This window comes from Pan troglodytes, chromosome 9 (genome assembly GCF_028858775.2).
Source record: "Pan troglodytes isolate AG18354 chromosome 9, NHGRI_mPanTro3-v2.0_pri, whole genome shotgun sequence".
Lineage (NCBI taxonomy): Eukaryota > Metazoa > Chordata > Mammalia > Primates > Hominidae > Pan > Pan troglodytes.
In genome coordinates this window covers 79,298,981-79,315,972 of record NC_072407.2, presented here as the reverse complement: position 1 = coordinate 79,315,972, position 16,992 = coordinate 79,298,981, and the positions used below count along the sequence as shown (strand labels likewise).

The 16,992-nt window shown below is 40.2% G+C and overlaps 1 protein-coding gene across 1 annotated transcript in view; it reads left to right on the top strand.

Annotated features, from left to right (window-relative positions):
- Positions 1 to 2,220: 2,220 nt before the first annotated feature.
- GDPD4 (glycerophosphodiester phosphodiesterase domain containing 4) overlaps positions 2,221 to 16,992 on the top strand; it is an 84,821-nt gene continuing 70,049 nt past the window's right edge. The window contains 2 exon segments of the mRNA XM_063783265.1: positions 2,221 to 2,319; positions 16,511 to 16,712. The gene's annotated coding sequence lies outside the window, so the exon portion shown is untranslated.

Here is a 16,992-nt window from a genome sequence, read left to right as displayed (position 1 = left end):
ACTGCCTAATTCCCTTTAAGGGTTGATGGGTCTGTAGCTTCTGGCTATTTATGTAACCAACCAATTGACTGACATGTGCCAAACATTGTAGAAGGCATTGGGAATAAAGAGATCAGTTAGATATTGTCTCTCCCGCAGGTAGATTACAATTAGAAGGGGGAAGCAGAAACTAAAACATTAGCAAAACAAAATAGGTAATTATATTCAATGTGGCTAGGATAGTAATAAGAGGTTTATTTGGAGGGATATATAGAACACACAGGAGAAGGTAGTTAATCAAATCTGGTGGTGAGAAATAGGGGTGAGGATGAACAAAGAAGGCTTCCTGAATTGAGCCTCACACTAAGAGAAGGAGTGTTAGCCTGGTCAACTTTGGGAGTGTATAAGCCTGCCAGTAGGGACAGCGTGAATAAACATACAGAATGGTGTAGGGGAGTAGAACAAGAGGTTTGCTTTGCTGAAGCTTCAATGTAAGTGGTGATGGAGGAGATTTGGGGGCAAGTTGAGGCTGGAGAGAAAGGTGAGATCCAATTTAAGGAGCTTTAATTTTTGGAATGTGTTTTAGGCATAGTCAGATTTGCATTTTTAAAAGATCAACAGTTGGTCTTAGATTTTGGGAGAGGTAAACTGGAAACAGTGAGGTGCTTTGGGAGTCTGCTGCAGTCTACCTTAACGTAGCGGTATTAAGCTGGGTTGGCATGTACTGAGATGATCAGGGCCTAGTGGGCATTGAAATGCAATAAGATAATGACTAGGCGAAATAGGAAGTATCCTAATAAGCAGAATTTGGTCACTGTGTAAGGTGGAGGGTTGGGGGGTTGCAAAGGAATAGGAGGAGTTGAGGATGAGACATCTGTTTCACATCTTGTCATTTAGTGATTTAGAGCCATAGAAGATGGAGCAGACATGAAGGGAAAGATAATGAATTTAAGTTAGGGTTTACTGAGTTTGAGGTGTCTGCAGCAGGACGGCCAGATTGAAGGCCAGTGGCTGGCAGTTGGAGATAAAGGTCTAGAGCTCAGGAACGAGGTCAGAGTTAGAGAAATGGCCAGAGGAATCAAAGATTAAACAAACAAAAGCGAAAACAGGCCCATTTGTGGCCCTTTGAGTGGTTGAAACTGGTTTAAAAAAGGTAAGGCAAAGTGGGGATGGTTACTGGGTACAACAAATATATAGTTAGAATAAATAGGATCTAACATTTGACAGCACAACAAGGCGACTACAGTCAGCAATTATTTATTGAACATTTAAAAATAACTAAGAGTGTAACTGGAATGTTCATAACCCAAAGAAATGATAAATGCTTAAGGTGATGGATACTCAGTGTACCCTGACGTGATTCTTTTTTTTTTTTTAGATGGAGTTTCACTCTTGTTGCCCAGGATGGAGTGCAGTGGCGCTATCTGGGCTCACTACAACCTCTGCCTCCCGGGTTCAAGTGATTCTCCTGCCTCAGCCTCTTGAGTAGCTGGGATTACAGGAATCCACCACTGTGCCCGGCTAATTTTTTTGTATTTTAGTAGAGACAGGGTTTCATCATGTTGGCCTGGCTGGTCTCGAACTCCTGACCTCAGGTGATCCACCTGCCTCGGCCTCCCAAACTGCTGGGATTACAGGCGTGAGCCACTGTGCCTGGCCTCCTGATGTGATTCTTACACATTGTATACCTTTATCAGAATATCTCATGTATTCCTACTATGAGGTGTATAAATAATACACTTATTATGTACCCATAAAAATTAAAAATTTGTTTTAAAAAGGCAGAAAAAATAGTTAAAAATAAAATAAAATAAAGAGGTAGCCTGGGCGTGGTGGCTGGGGGGCACAGGTCTGTAGTCCCAGCTACTCTTCAGGCTGAGGCAGGAGGCTGCTTGAGCCCAAGTTTGAGGCCCAGACTGGGCGACAAGACCCCGTCTCTTAAAAAATATATAAATATGTAGATAGATGTATATATATATATATGGCAATTTTATGAATAACTGGGATACAAAAAATTGGTAATGCTTGAACTAAGTTATTAACAAGGACTAAACTTAAACAGTCAAGTTCTTTTTGTAAGAACCAAACCAAACCAAAAACAAAGAGAGCATACCTTTCCGGACATTTAAAAGGTGGGGCTCTGAGCCAAGGCTGGGGGTCTGGCCTTAGCTTCAGCCTTGCTCTGGCACGGGGTGTCCTTGACCACGCCCACAGCCCCGCCAGGCCACCCCCTCCCGCCCCGCCTCCCTCGGGCTGCCCTTCCAGCCAGGCGTCCATCTTAAGAGACGCTGGTCTCCTCCGGCGTGAAGATTGGATTTGGGTTGGGACTGGGAAGTCTCGGTAAGTAAATGTGCCCAGTTCCGTGCTTCCTCCCTAAGCAGCACCAGAAGCAGGAAGTTCTATTAGTATTATTAGTCGGCGGCCAAACTTGAGGCCCTTTGACGTTGTTCGCTCACTCTGTCGGGTCGTTTGTGCCCCCTCTCGAGGATTACGGGCCTGGACCTCCTTCCTGTTCAGTATCTGACAGTAGCGGCTTCGTGTATTTTCTAGTTTTCTAGTTGTTAATGGCGAAGGGGATAAAAGTCTGCTTCGACTATGCCAATCCTGGGCGGCAACCCTTGGGTTTTGATCTCATGAGCTGGGGAATGGCGGTGACCTTTACTGAGATGGGACAGATTGCAGGAGGAATCGATTTTAGAGGGAAAAAACATCAGGGGTTCAGTTTTGGACATATTACTTTTGAGGTGCCTGTGAGAAATCCAAATGGAGATTTCAGTAGACTGTCGGATATATGAGTGTAGAATTCAGAGAAGAGCTCTGGGAAGGAAACAGTGTTTCTTGATCTCCCCTTAAATATTAGGAATTTTCATGTAAACGTGGCTACCCTGGCTGGTGCTTAGACACAAAGTATCTGCAGGTGTGTAGACAATGGTGGTGGTAATTATTCTGGTTAAAAAGCTGCCTTTTATTCAATATCCAAGCAGCTTACCATCCTCCCATAGAGCTTTTTGTTCATAACGTCTGCCCTTGGACACCCTAGTATTTGCAATTAGTCACACCAAGTTCTATATATATGCAGTAGTTTCATCATTAACCAATTGAAAGTTTTTTTCTCATTTCCATTGTGATTTTTCTTTGACCATGCATAGGTTTCTGTGTGTTTAATTCCCAAATGTGCAATTTGTTTTTCTTACTGATTTCCAGTTAAATTGCACTGTAGTCAGAAGATATATTCTTAAGATGTCAAGGTTTATTAAAACCAATTGTGATTTTTGATAAATATTCCATGTCCATTTTAAAGTACACTCTGCATTTGTTGAGTACAGTGTTCTATAAATGTTAAGACTAGTTAATCAAGTTTTACAGTCGTCTATATCCTTACAGACTTTTTTTCTGCTTATTCTGTTTTTTTTTAAGAGGTGTGTTAAATCTCCTACCATGATTATGCATTTGTCCATTTCTCCCTTAGAGACTAGGTGATTGGGTACTGTTACAGTTTCGGTGCTGCAAAAGTAATAGCACTCAAATATAAAATTTTCTTTTTAATTCTCAGCAAGGCAATATACTTCTATAGAAGGGTGCACCCTTACATATGGAGCAATGGTGAGCACACACTTGGACAAGGGAGGGGAAGGGGTTCTTATTCCTGACACACGTGGCCCCTGCTGCTGTGTCGTTCCCCTATTGGCTAGTGTTAGACCGCACAGGCTAAACTAATTTCGATTGGCTAATTTAGAGAGAGTGACGGGGTGAGTGGTTTGGCGGGAGTAAGGGTGGAGCAGGTGATCAGGATGAGTCAGGGCAGAGCTGGTAATCAGAATGAGTCAGGATGGAGCAGGTGATCAAAAAAGGTTGCTTTACGAGGAAGTTTAAAAGTAGAAGGCAAAGAATTGAACATACTGACATATTGATTCTTTGAAGAGAAATTTAGAACTCATATCTAATAGTACTTACAAATTGCAAATTAAAATTTTTGTTTTTTCACATTATGAAATGTCCCTCTTTGTCTCTAGTATTGCTTTTATGCCTCATAGTTTACTTTGCTGGTCATATAGAGAGGTAGATTGTATTATTTGACTCCAACTCTTCACCCTTCCCTTAGTTACATTCTTTGTGTTCACACCTTTTTCTGTGTAACTTTACTGTGACCGACCACCATGAGGTGACCTGCCCTGATTGTTGACTTTGGGCTCAACCATATGAACAGACATCCCGTGAGGCAGAGGCTTGAAATGGGCTTGCATTTGGGACTTACTCTCTTGGACAACTTCCAACACCATGAGAACATACCCAGGCCAACCTGGTTGAGTGACACATGAAGGAAAGCCAAGTCATCCCAGTCATTCTAGCTGAGGCAGAACAGATCAGCAGAACAGATAGCCCATTAGCTCAGATGTGTGAGCAATAAACTCTTACTGTTAAATGCAGAACATACGCTCTAGGAGGTAAAGACAGACAATAAACAGTAAACATCCTAAATAAATACATTATATAATGTTTTATTTTCTATAGAAAAAAAGTAGAGTGCAATAGAGGAGTTAGAAGGAGGGAGCAGGTTGCAGTATTAAATAAAGTGGTTAGGGTTGACCTTGTTGAGAAGGTGACATTTGAGCAAGGAATTGAAGGAAGTGAGGTAACTACTACTTTTGAGGGTGAGATAGTCATTTAGGATTTCTTCCATCTTTGGGCAAATTAATGGGACAGAATACCTAATTCTTATATTCGGGATGCTGATGGTATTCTATGGGGCTGGTGAGAAGCTGTGGGGTGGTTGGTGTTGCCTAGCAACTGCCACCTCCGGCCCCTGTCTCATAAAGAGGGTCCAGGATGGGAATGTGTGATACTCTGGGTGAGAGGGATTACCTGGTTTTCATATGAGGCCAGTGTGAGGACTAAACGCTGATTTTTTTTTTTATCTTGTCCAAATTCTTATCTAAGGGGTCTGGGGAGTCATGCCCTACAAACCATAAATTCTCATCAGATGGGTTTTATTTAACCCTAGAGTCATGCCTTACAAACCATAAATTCTCATCAGATGTGTTTTATTTAACCCTATATATCATGATTTTCTTTCCAACCTGACTCTGGCATAACAATATAAGTCAAAAAAGAAAATATTTTACCCCAAAATATGTTTCTTTGCCATATTTTGAAATGGTCCTCAAAGCTGTTTTTTTGTGGGGTGGAGTGGGAGCGTGGAACATTTGAATCTGTAAAGAATCTCTGTTAACATAGCTAGATCTTTTTCTTCCAGACCCTTCTGATCCTAAAGAGATTAACTAAGATCTGAATAGGAAACATTTGTCACCTATTGTCTCTAAGGGCAGCCACTATAAGACTTCAAAACAAGTTTGGTCTCCATAATCTTTATCTTAACATGACCATTCCCTTTCTATCTATCCCAGGTCTTTAGACAAACTCAACCATTGTCAACCAGAAAATGTTTAAAAAAAATTTTTTTTTTTTTGAGACCCCAGGCTGGAGAACAGTGGCACCATCTCTGCTCACTGCAATCTCTGCCTCCCGGGTTCAAGCAATTTTCATGCCTCAGCTTCGCAAGTAGCTGGGATTACAGGCGTGCGCCACTACACCTGGCTAATTTTTGTATTTTTAGTAGAAACGGGGTTTCACCATGTTGGTCAGGCTGGTCTAAAACTCCCGACCTCAGGTGATCTGCCCGCCTTGGCCTCCCAAAGTGCTGGGATTACAAGCGTGAGTTAGCGCGCCTGGCCTGATTATACTTTTCTACTGTCACTTAAAGATGATTTGCAAGGAAATGGAAGGCAAATGTATGTGCCCAGTTCCTTTTCTTAAACTGAATCTCCAAGATCTTTTTATTTCAATCTGTTTTTTTTTTAAAAAACGAAACAACAACAAAAAACTGTAGGTAGTCTTTATTTTCCCTGTCTTTTTCAGCTCCCTCCTGAACTTCCAAAATGTCTTCATTTATGCTCTGAGGCTGGGTTAATCACTCTATTCTTCATGCTGCCTAGTGTATTGTATAGATGTTTATTCTAGAAGTTATTACATTATATTATACTTAATTGCTAATATACATTTATTCCACTATATTTAAATCTTATCAATGATAGCTTTGACTTATCACTTTGCCCTTGACGCATAACCTAATGCTTGGTCATTTGAGTGCTCAAAGTGTGCTGAATGGGTAACAATTATTATATTGAAAGCCAACATTCAGTTTACAATATTTCCAGAACTAAGTTCTTCACGTCTATTGATTCACTCAATAATCCCCACAAACTATATGGATATGTACCATTATCATCCACATTTAAAGATAAGAAAACTGAGGTACAGAATACTTACATAACTTGCCTAAAGTTGCACAGCTAAATATGGCAAAGCTGGGATATGAAACCTAGGCAAGGAGCTCCAGAGCATCTCCTTTTTTTTTTTTTCTGAGACGGAGTCTCGCTCTGTCGTCCAGGCTGGAGTGCAGTGGCGGGATCTCGGCTCACTGCAAGCTCCGCCTCCCGGGTTCACGCCATTCTCCTGCCTCAGCCTCCCGAGTAGCTGGGACTACAGGCACCAGCCACCGCGCCTGGCTAATTTTTTTGTATTTTTTAGTAGAGATGGGGTTTTACCGTGGTCTTGATCTCCTGACCTCGTGATCCGCCCACCTCGGCCTCCCAAAGTGCTGGGATTACAGGCGTGAGCCACTGCGCCCGGCCCAGAGCATCTACTTTTTAAATTATGAACTATTTAAAATATACAGGAAAATATAACCCCATATATTTATAATTGTTAACGTCTTCCAATATTTGCTTTATCTTCTTTTAGATGAAGTATTTGAAAGTGAATTGCAGACACCATACATTTTACCTGTAAATACTTTGCGTGAAACTCTAAAGGAATTTTTTTTTTTTTTTTTTTGAGGCAGTCTCGCTCTGTCCCCCAGGCTGGAGTGCAGTGGCGCGATCTTGGCTCACTGCAACCTCCGTCTCCTGGGTTCAAGCGATTCTTCTGCCTCAGCCTCCCGAATAGCTGGGACTACAGGCGCCCACCACCATGCCTGGCTAATTTTTGTATTTTTAGTAGAGACGGAGTTTCACCTGGCCAGGCTGGTCTCGAACTCCTGACCTTGTGATCTGCCCGCCTCGGCCTCCCAAAGTGCTAGGACTACAGGCATGAGCCACCGCACCCGGCCAAAAAAGGAATTTTTTTTTACACAACCATATCATCATTTTCACACCTAAAATTAGTAATTTACTAAACCAACTGAATGTAAATCAGTTAATAACCAAATTTCTACCGATTTCCTCCAAAAAGTCTTTTCACAGGTTCCAATCAAGATCTATACATCTGGCCGGGCGCAGTAGCTCACACTTGTAATCCCAGCACTTTGGGAGGCCAAGGCGGGCAGTTACTTGAGGTCAGGAGTTCAAGACCGGCCTGGCTAACTTGGTGAAACCCTGTTTCTACTAAAAATACAAAAAATTATCCGGGCATAGTGGTGCGTGCTTGTAGTGCCAGCTACTCAGGAGGCTGAGGTAGGAGAATTGCTTGAACCCGGGAGGTGGAGGTTGCAGTGAGCCGAGAGCACGCCATTCCACTCCAGCTTGAGCAACACGAGTGAAACTCAGTCTAAAAAAAAAAAATTAATTAAAAAAATAATCCATACATCAATTCATATACTTACAAGAAATTTCTTTTTTTTTTTTTTTTTTTTTTTTTTTGAGACGGAGTCTTGCTCTGTCCCGCAGGCTGGAGTGCAGTGGCGCGATCTCTGCTCACTGCAAACTCCACCTCCCGGGTTCACGCCATTCTCCTGCCTCAGCCTCCTGAGTAGCTGGGACTATAGGCGCCCGCCACCATGCCTGGCTAATTTTTTGTATTTTTAGTAGAGACGGGGTTTCACCGTGTTAGTCGGGATGGTCTCAATCTCCTGGCCTCGTGATCTGCCCGCCTCGGCCTCCCAAAGTGCTGAGATTACAGGCGTGAGCCACCGCGCCTGGCCAAGAAATTTCTAATTAAGATAAAATTTGCATACACTAAAATTCACCCTTATTTAGTGTATAATTCTGCAAGTTTTGACAAATGCATATAATTGTGTAAGTACCATCAAAATATAGGACAGTTTTTCTCCCAATCTGTGGCCTGCCTTTTTACTTCTTAGGAATGTCTTTTGAAGACTAGAAGTTATTAATATTGATGAAGTACAACTTATATGTTTTTTCTATTATGGATCATGCTTTTGGTGTTATACCTAACAAATCTTTGCCTAAAGCAGGGACACAGATTTCATCTATGTTTTCTTCTGTAAGTTTTATAGCTTTAGGTTTTATTTATTCATTTAGAGACAAGGTCTCATTCTGTCACCCAGAATGGAGTATAGTGGCCCCATCATGGCTTGCTGCAGCCTTAACCTCCCCAGCTCAAGTGATCCTCTTGCCTCAGCCTCCTGAGTAGCTGGGACTACAGGTGTGCGCCACCACATCTGGCTAATTTTTGTATTTTCTGTAGAGATGGGCTCCCACTATGTTGCCCAGGCTGGTCTCAAACTCCTGGGCTCAAGTGATCCTCTAGCCTCAGCCTCCCAAAGTGCTGGGATTACAGGCATGACCTGCCACACCTGGCCAGCTTTAGATTTATATTTAAGTCTGTGATCCATTTAATTTTTACAAAGAATGTAAAGTTGTGGGCTGGGTGTGGTGGCTCATGCCTGTAATCCCAGCACTTTGGGAGGCTGAGGCGGGCAGATCCTTTGAGGTCAGGAGATCCAGACCAGCTTGGCTAACACAGTGAAACCCCATCTCTACTAAAAATACAAAAACAACAACAACAACAACAAAATTAGCTGGATGTGTTGGCATGCGCCTGTAGTCCCAGCTACTCAAGAGGCTGAGGCAAGAGAATTGCTCCTGGGAGGCAGAGGTTGTAGTGAGCTGAGATCGCCTTCCACTGCACTCCAACCTGGGTGACAGAGGGAGACTCTGTCCCAAAAAAAAAGAAAAAAAAAAAAGCAAAGTTGTAGATTGAGGTTCATTTTAGGTGAATATCCAGTTGTTCCAGAACCATTTGTCAAAAAACCTGTCCTTTCTCCATCCTTCATACTTCTGTCAAACATGAATAGGCCATATATATATGGGCCTTTTTCTGGAGCCCACATTCTGTTTCATTGATCTCTGTGTCTGTCTTTTTGCTGATTCCATGCTATCTTGGTAACTGTAGCTTTATATTAAGTCTTGAACTCAGGTAGTTTGAGTCAAAATACATTTTTTTTCAAAATTGTTTTGGCTAGTCTATTTCCTTTGCCTTTCCTTATAAATCTTAGAATCAGCTTATTGATTTCTACAAAAAAAGTCCTCAGAGATTTTGATTGGAATCATGTTGAACCTGTAGATCTGTTTGGGGAGAATTGAGATTATAACAATATTGAGTCTTCTAATCCAAGAAAGTGGTACTTAGATTAGAAGACTCAGTATTGTTATGAGTCTTTACTTGAGTCTTCTTTGATTTCTTTCATCAAGTATCTTATAGTTCTCAGCATGCAGATCCTGCACATATTTTGTTAGATTTATACCTAATTATGTGTTTGTTACTATTGTAAATCATCATTTAAATTTAATTTTTAAATAAATGTTTCATCTTGGAATAATTTTAGATTTACAGAAAAGTTACAAAGATAGTACAGACAGTTCTTGTATACTCTTACCCAGTTTCAGTTTCCCCCAGCATTATCCTTTTACTGTGGTTCATTCGTTAAAACTAAGATAACGTTAGTACATTACTGGTAACTAAACTTCAGATATTATTCAGATTTCACCAGTTTTCCCATTCATGTTTTGCTGTTTCGTGATGTAAATAGTGATTTAAAATTTTTACATTCTATTTGTTCATTTCTAGTCTATAAAAATTTTTGATTTTTGCATCTAGTTCTACCTTGCCAAACTCACTTATTAATTCTCAGTTTTTTGTAGAATTTTGGAGATTTTCTACATAGATAATATTGTTGTCTGCAAATAGAGTTTCTATTCTTTATGCCTTTTATTTCTTTTTCTAGCCTTATTGCACTGGCTAGGACTGCCAGTACAATGTTGAACAGGATTGGTGATAACAGACATCCTTGCTTTGTTTCTGATCTTAGAAAAAAATCATTTAGTCTTTAGAAAGCAATCAATCTTTCACTGTTACGTTTGAAGTTAGCTATTGGCTTTTAATATATTCTCCATATAAAGGCATAATATTTGCCATTCTATTCCTAGTGTGCTGAGGGTTTTTGTCAGGAATGGAGTTAGAATTTGCTCAGAAGTATTTTATGTATCTATTTAGATGGCCATATAGTTTTAGTTTGATAGTATGGTTAAGTTTATTGATTTTTTTTTTTTTTTTTTTTTGAGACAAGGTCTCACTCTGTTGCCCAGGCTGGAGTGCAGTGGTGTGATCTTGGCTCACTGTAACCTCCATCTCCAGGCTCAAGCAATCCTCCTGCCTCAGCCTCCGGAGAAGCTGGGACTACAGGGATGTGCCACCACACCCAGCTAATTTTTGTATTTTTTTGTGGATACAGGATTTGGCCATGTTGCCCATGCTGGTCTTGAACTTTTGGGCTCAAGCAGTCTGCCTGCCTCAGCCTCCCAAAGTTGTAGGATTACAGAAGTGAGTGACCATGCCTGGCCCCAAGTTGATTGATTTTTGAATGTTGAATAATCTTTGCAGTCCTTAGGAAAACTACACTTGGTCAGTATGTATTGATGTATGTTAAGAATTTTTGCATTTGGATTCGTAAGGGATATTGGTTTGTACTTTTTTCAGGATATCTTTGTCTGGTTTTGGTGTCAGGATATTGGTCATATGAAATGATTTGGAAAGTCTTCCATTCTCTTCTAATGTAAGAGTTTCTATAGAATTGGTATTATTTCTTCCGTAGATGTTTGGTAGAATTCACCAGTGAACCCGTTGTTGTTGTTTTTTTTTCTTTTTCTTGATGGGAAGGCTTGTTTAACAAGGCTTTTTAACAAGGCTTTTTACTTTTTAATTTAAGTAAAATTCAATTTACTTGATAGATAAAGGGCTATTCAAGTTTTCTATTCCTTCTTGAGTGAGCTTCAGTAGTTTTTGTCTTTCAAGGAATTTGCCCATTTCATGTATCTATAGAATTTATGGGAATGAAGTTGTATCAAATTCTTTATTGCTACTCTTTTGATGTCTCTAGGGTCTGTGGTGATGGTTCCCTCTTATTCCTGATATTGATAATTTGTGATTTCTCTCTTGTTTAATCTCCTTAATGATCCTGGTCAGAAATTTATTAGTTTTGTTGGTCTTCTCAAAGAACCAACTTTTGATTTCATTGATTTTTTTCCTATTTTTTCTATTTAATTATCCATTGTTATTATTCCTAATCTTCTGTTAACTTTGTGTTTAATTTGCTCCACTTTTACTGATTGTCTAAAGATGGAAATTGAGGTTATTGATTTTGAGATCTTTGTTCTTTTCCAGTATGGGCATTTAGCATTATAAATATCAATCTAAGTATTGCTTTAACTATACCTTACAAATGTTTCTATATTGTGTTTTCATTTCTATTCAGTTCAAAAGGTTTTAATTTCCCTTTTGATTTTTTTAACTCAGAGTTACTTAGAAGTTGCTATTTAAAATATTTAGGAGTTTTCCAACTCTCATTAATTACTAATTTAATTCTAGTATTTTCAATTCTGTTTTCCAATTCTAGTGTTTTTCAAGTCTGCTCTATCCTGCTTACTATTATTGAGAAAGAGGTATTGAAATCTCTGACTATAATTTTGGATTTGTCTATTTCTCGTTGGAAGGTCAATGAATTTTGATTTATGTTACTTGAGGGTTTTTTTTGTCATTTTGCAGATTTATTAATAAAATTGAAAATGTGTATAATCAGATACCAAAAACACATCAAGTATGAATAATAACAATAATAATTTTTTTTTGAGACTTTCACTCTTGTTGCCCAGGCTGGAGTGCAATGGTGCCATCTTGGCTCACCGCAACCTCCACCTCCTGGGTTCAAGCAATTCTCCTGCCTCAGCCTCCTGAGGAGCTGGGATTACAGGCATGCGCCACCATGCCCAGCTAATTTTGTATTTTTAGTAGAGATGGGGTTTCTCCATGTTGGTCAGGCTGGTCTCAAACTCCCGACCTCAGTTGATCCGCCCGCCTTGGCCCCACAAAGTGCTGGGATTACAGGCATGAGCCACTGCTCCTAGCAAGTATGAATAATTATATATTAACTCTCAAATATGTAAATGTCTATGCTGATGGAAGAAACAAAAGGAAACATTAGAGTTTCTAAAAATTTTTATCAGTACATAATGTTTGTACTTATTTATTGTATACATGTGATATTTTGATACATGCATAGAATGTGTAATGGTAAAATCAGGGTATTTAGGATATCTATCGCTTTGAAAATTTATCATTTCTTTGTACTAGGGACATTTCAAATCTTCTAGCTATTTTAAAATACAGAGTATATTGTTACCTGTAGTCACCCTACTATGCTATCAAACACTAGAACTTATTCCTTCTCTCTAACTGTATGTTTGTACTTATTAACCTACCTTTCTTCATCCCCCTGCAACCCCATGTCCTTCCCAGCCTCCGGTAATTATCATTCTACTCATTACCTCCATGAGATCAACTTTTTAAGCTCCCACATGAGTGAGAACACACAATATTTGTCTTTTTGTGCCTGACTTATTTCACTGAACATAATGACCAACAGTACCATCCATACTGCTGCAAATGACAGAATTTCATTTTCTTTTTATGGCCGAAGAGTATTGCATTGCATATATAAGCTCATTTTCTTTATCCGTTTGTCCATTGATGGACACTTAGGGTGGTTCTCTATCTTTGCAATTGTGCGTAGTCCTGCAATAAACATAGGGATGCAGGTATCCTTTTGATATACTGATTTCCTTTCTTTGGATAACTACCAAGTGGTGGAATTGCTGGATCATATGGTTACTACAATATTTTAGTTTTTTGAGAAATCTCCATATTGTTTTTTATGGGCTGTACTAATTTATGTTCCCACCAACAGTGTGTAAGAGTGCCCTCTATCTTTGCCAGCTTCTTTATTTTTTGTCTTTTTGATAATAGCCCTTCTAACAGGGGTAAGATAATATCTCACTGTGGTGTTGATTTGCATTTCCCTAATTATTAGTGATATTGAGCATTTTTTCATATACCTGTTGGCTATTTGTATGTCTTCTGTTGAGAAATAGAAGGGCTTTGGTTTGTTCTTGGTTTTCCAGTTCCTTGAGGTGCATAATTATTTATTTGAAATCTTTCTACTTTTGGTGTAAATGTTTATTGGTATAAGCTTCCCTCTCAGCATTCCTCTTGCTGTATCACATAGGTTTTAGTATGTGTTTTTTCATTTCATTTGTTTCAATAATTTTTTTTTCTTCTTAATTTCTTCATTGACCAATGGTCAATCAGGACCATGTTGTTAAAATAATTTCCATGTGTTTTTACAGTTTCAAAAATTTCTCTTGTTATTGATTTCTACTTTTTTTCCATTGTGGTCAGAAAAGATACTTAATGTGATTTAGATTTTTACAAATTTGTTTAGACTTGTTTTGTGACCTAACATGTAGTCTATCCTGGAGAATGTTTTATGTGCCGATGGGAAGAATGTGTATTCTGTAATTGTTGGATAAAATGTTCTGTATATATCTGTTAGGTCCATTTGGTCTTTGTTTTCTTTCAGGCCATCCTCTCCTATCGTGTAAGATTTCTACTGAGAAATCCACTATTAGTCTGACTGGTTTCTCTTATGTGTGACTTGATGCTTTTCTCTTGCTGTTTTTGGAATTCTCTGTCTTTGGCTTTTGGCAGTTTGACTATAAAGTGCCTTGGAGAAGACCTTTTTGGGTTGAATCTATTTGGGGATCTTTGAGCTTCCACTATCTGAATGTCTGAACCCCTTGTAAGACTTGGGAAGTTTTTGGTGATTATTTTATTAAATAGGTTTTCGATGCTTTTCCCCACCTCTTCTTCTGGAATATCCAAAATTCGAGTACTTGGTCACTTCATGGTTTTCAAAAATGTCATGTAGGGTTTCTTTATTCTTTTCCCTCCCTCCTCCCTCCTTTCCTTCCCCTCCCTCCCTCCCTTCCTTCCCTCCCTCCTTCTCTCTCTCTCTTTCCCTCCCCTCCCTCGCTCCCTCCTTCCTTCCCTGCCTGCCTGCCTTCTTTCTTTTTTGAGATGGAGTCTTGCTCTGTCACCCAGGCTGGAGTGCAGTGGTGCAATCTCAGCTCACTGCAACCTCCGCCTTCCTGGTTCAAACAATTCTTCTGCCTCAGCCTCGCAAGTAACTGTGATTATAGATGTGCACTACCATGCATGGCTAATTTTTTGTATTTTTAGTAGAGATGGGGTTTCGTCATGTTGGCCAGGCTGGTCTCGAACTCCTGACCTTAAATGATTCCCCCCACCCCCTGCTTCGGCCTCCCAGAGTGCTGGGATTACAGGCATAAGCCACCATGGCCGGCCGGCCTGCCTTCTCTCTCTCTTTCTCTCTCTCTCTTTCTCTCTCTGTCTCTTTCCATCCTCCCTCCTTTTCCCCTCCCCTCCCCTCTTTTTTGAGATGGAGTATTGCTCTGTCACCTAGGCTGGAGTGCAGTGGTGCGATCTCGGCTCACTGCAACCTCTGCCTTCCAGGTTCAAGTGATTCTCCTGCCTCAGCCTCCCAAGTACTTGGGATTACAGATGTGCACTACCAAGCCCAGCTAATTTTTGTATTTTTTAGTAGAGACGAGTTTTCATCATGTTGGCCAAGCTGGTCTCAAACTCCTGACCTCAAATGATCCATCCACCTTGGCCTCCCAAAGTGCTGGGTGTGAGCCACAGTGCCCAGCCAGGCTTCCTTCCTTCCACTTTTCCTTCTCTTTCTTTCTCTCTCCCGCTTCCCTCCCCTCCCCTCCCCTCCTTCTATTTCTTTCACCTTACTGGGTTATTTCAAATGACTTGTCTTCAGGTTCTGAACTAATATCTCCTTATTGAATTATCTCATTCGGATTTTGAATTGTTTTTCTGATTTCTTTGTATTATTTATCTGTGTTCTCTTGTATCTCATTGAGTATATTTAATATTGTTATTTTAAATTATTTGTAGGCATTTCACACATTTCTTTTACATTGGAATCTCTTGCTGGATAATTATTATATTACTTCGAAGTTGTCATGTTTCCTTGCTTTTTCATGTTTTTTGTGTCCTTATGTTGATATCTGCACATCTGCTGTAACAGTTGCTTTTTCTAATTTTTTGGTTTGGCTTTCATAGGGGAAGATTTTTTTTTTCTTGTAGATGTATCTATAGAGTTGGTTGGGTGGGGCACTTTAGTTTTTATTCTGGGTTCATGCAGTAGTATAGTCTCCCTGGGATTTCTTTGGCTGTAATCAATATCAGTGGTGTCTATGATTTTGTCAGTGGTTTAGGCTGTGGTTGTTAGCACAGGCTGCGGTGAGACTTTGCTGGGAATGGGGAAATCAGGCAGGCCAATCCTCAGGCCCCAGTGGTGGTGGTGGCAGGCCGATTGTTCCTGTCCTTGGACCCCTGGCCAGTGTACACAGGCACTGGTGTTAGCAGGTCGAGGTGGGCCAATTTTTAGGTCTCTAGGTGGCTTGCTTGGGTACTGGCAGTGTTAGCAGTGTGCAGGGCAGGTGGGTGGGACCTGGAGCCCTGGGCAGCATGTGTGGTATCAGCGATGGCAGTAGTGTTAGGGGGCCAATCTTTGGTCTCCCAGGTAACATGCACTGGTGCTAGCAGTGACAGCAATAGGATGGGTGGGTCAGTCTATAGGTCCCCAGCTGGCATGTGTGGGTAGGCATTGGTGGTGGTAGTAGTGCCAGGTGATGTTGGCCTGTCCTCAGGCTCCTTGATGATGAACACAGGTGCGGGTTGTGGTGGGTGCCTGTGTTCTTAGTGCCATTGTGAAGCCACATGCTACATATTTTGTTCTATCTCTGAAATATTTTTTGTTGGCAAAGGAAAAAATAAACTTGTCACATTTCAGCCATTGTTGTTTTGAAGATTCCATCATTCATAATTGAAGCTAACCCTAACTGATTCCATATGGGAGAGGAGAGAAAGGGAAGGAGCAGCCAGCTGTGTGTCTGAGTCACTTATTAGTCAAGGATGGTATTTTCATGTACCTCACCCGTGCCTTTAACGTCTCAAGTTATTTCAACAGCATATTGCAATTTGAGAAGCACATTTGCATATATTACCTAATTTGATTCTTTCAGCATTTATTAGTTGGTGAGGACAGGGAATATTGTCCCACTTCAGAGGTGAGAAAACTAAACCTAGAGTGATGCAGTGATCACAGTAAACACTCAACAAGTTAGTGGCAGGGAAAGGTAGGAAGAAACTCTATTCTTCTGCCCCAAATCCAGTATATTACCTTTGATTATAAACAGTTTTTTAAAAATCCATCTGTCTTTGATAAAATTTTCTGTATAATGGTGGGATAAGGTACATTAAGGGGAGCGACACTAGATCCTGATTATTTTATTTGTCTTTCCAGCTAAAGGGTGAATCATGTTTAAGAAGGTCAACAAGATTGAGCACAAGAGGAATAAGACAGAAAAACCAAAAAGCTTAATCCATGGATTCCACGCATCTTCAACCACAAATGCTTTGTCACCTTCCTTACTGGCTGCTATAGTTGCCTCTGGAAATTCAGACAATGGGAAAAAACTAAAGTTGGATTTTGTTGCTGCACTTGGGTACAGACTGATAAGGAGCTGGACCACATTTTCTCAGATGTGGGGAGCATAGGCTGACCGCTGGCCCCATGAGGGCTCTTTACGGTCTCCAGGACTGGGGATGCTAGGGCTCCATTTCTTCCATAAAAGTATTGCACCAATGTTAAACTTACTGAAACATGTACTTACTTTCTTCATTTTCTTTCCTTCACTTCATTTTTCACTTTTATTCTTTACTTTTCCTTACTACCTCTTTTATGTTTATTCATTAATTCACTTTTGCATTTATTCATTCAGTGAA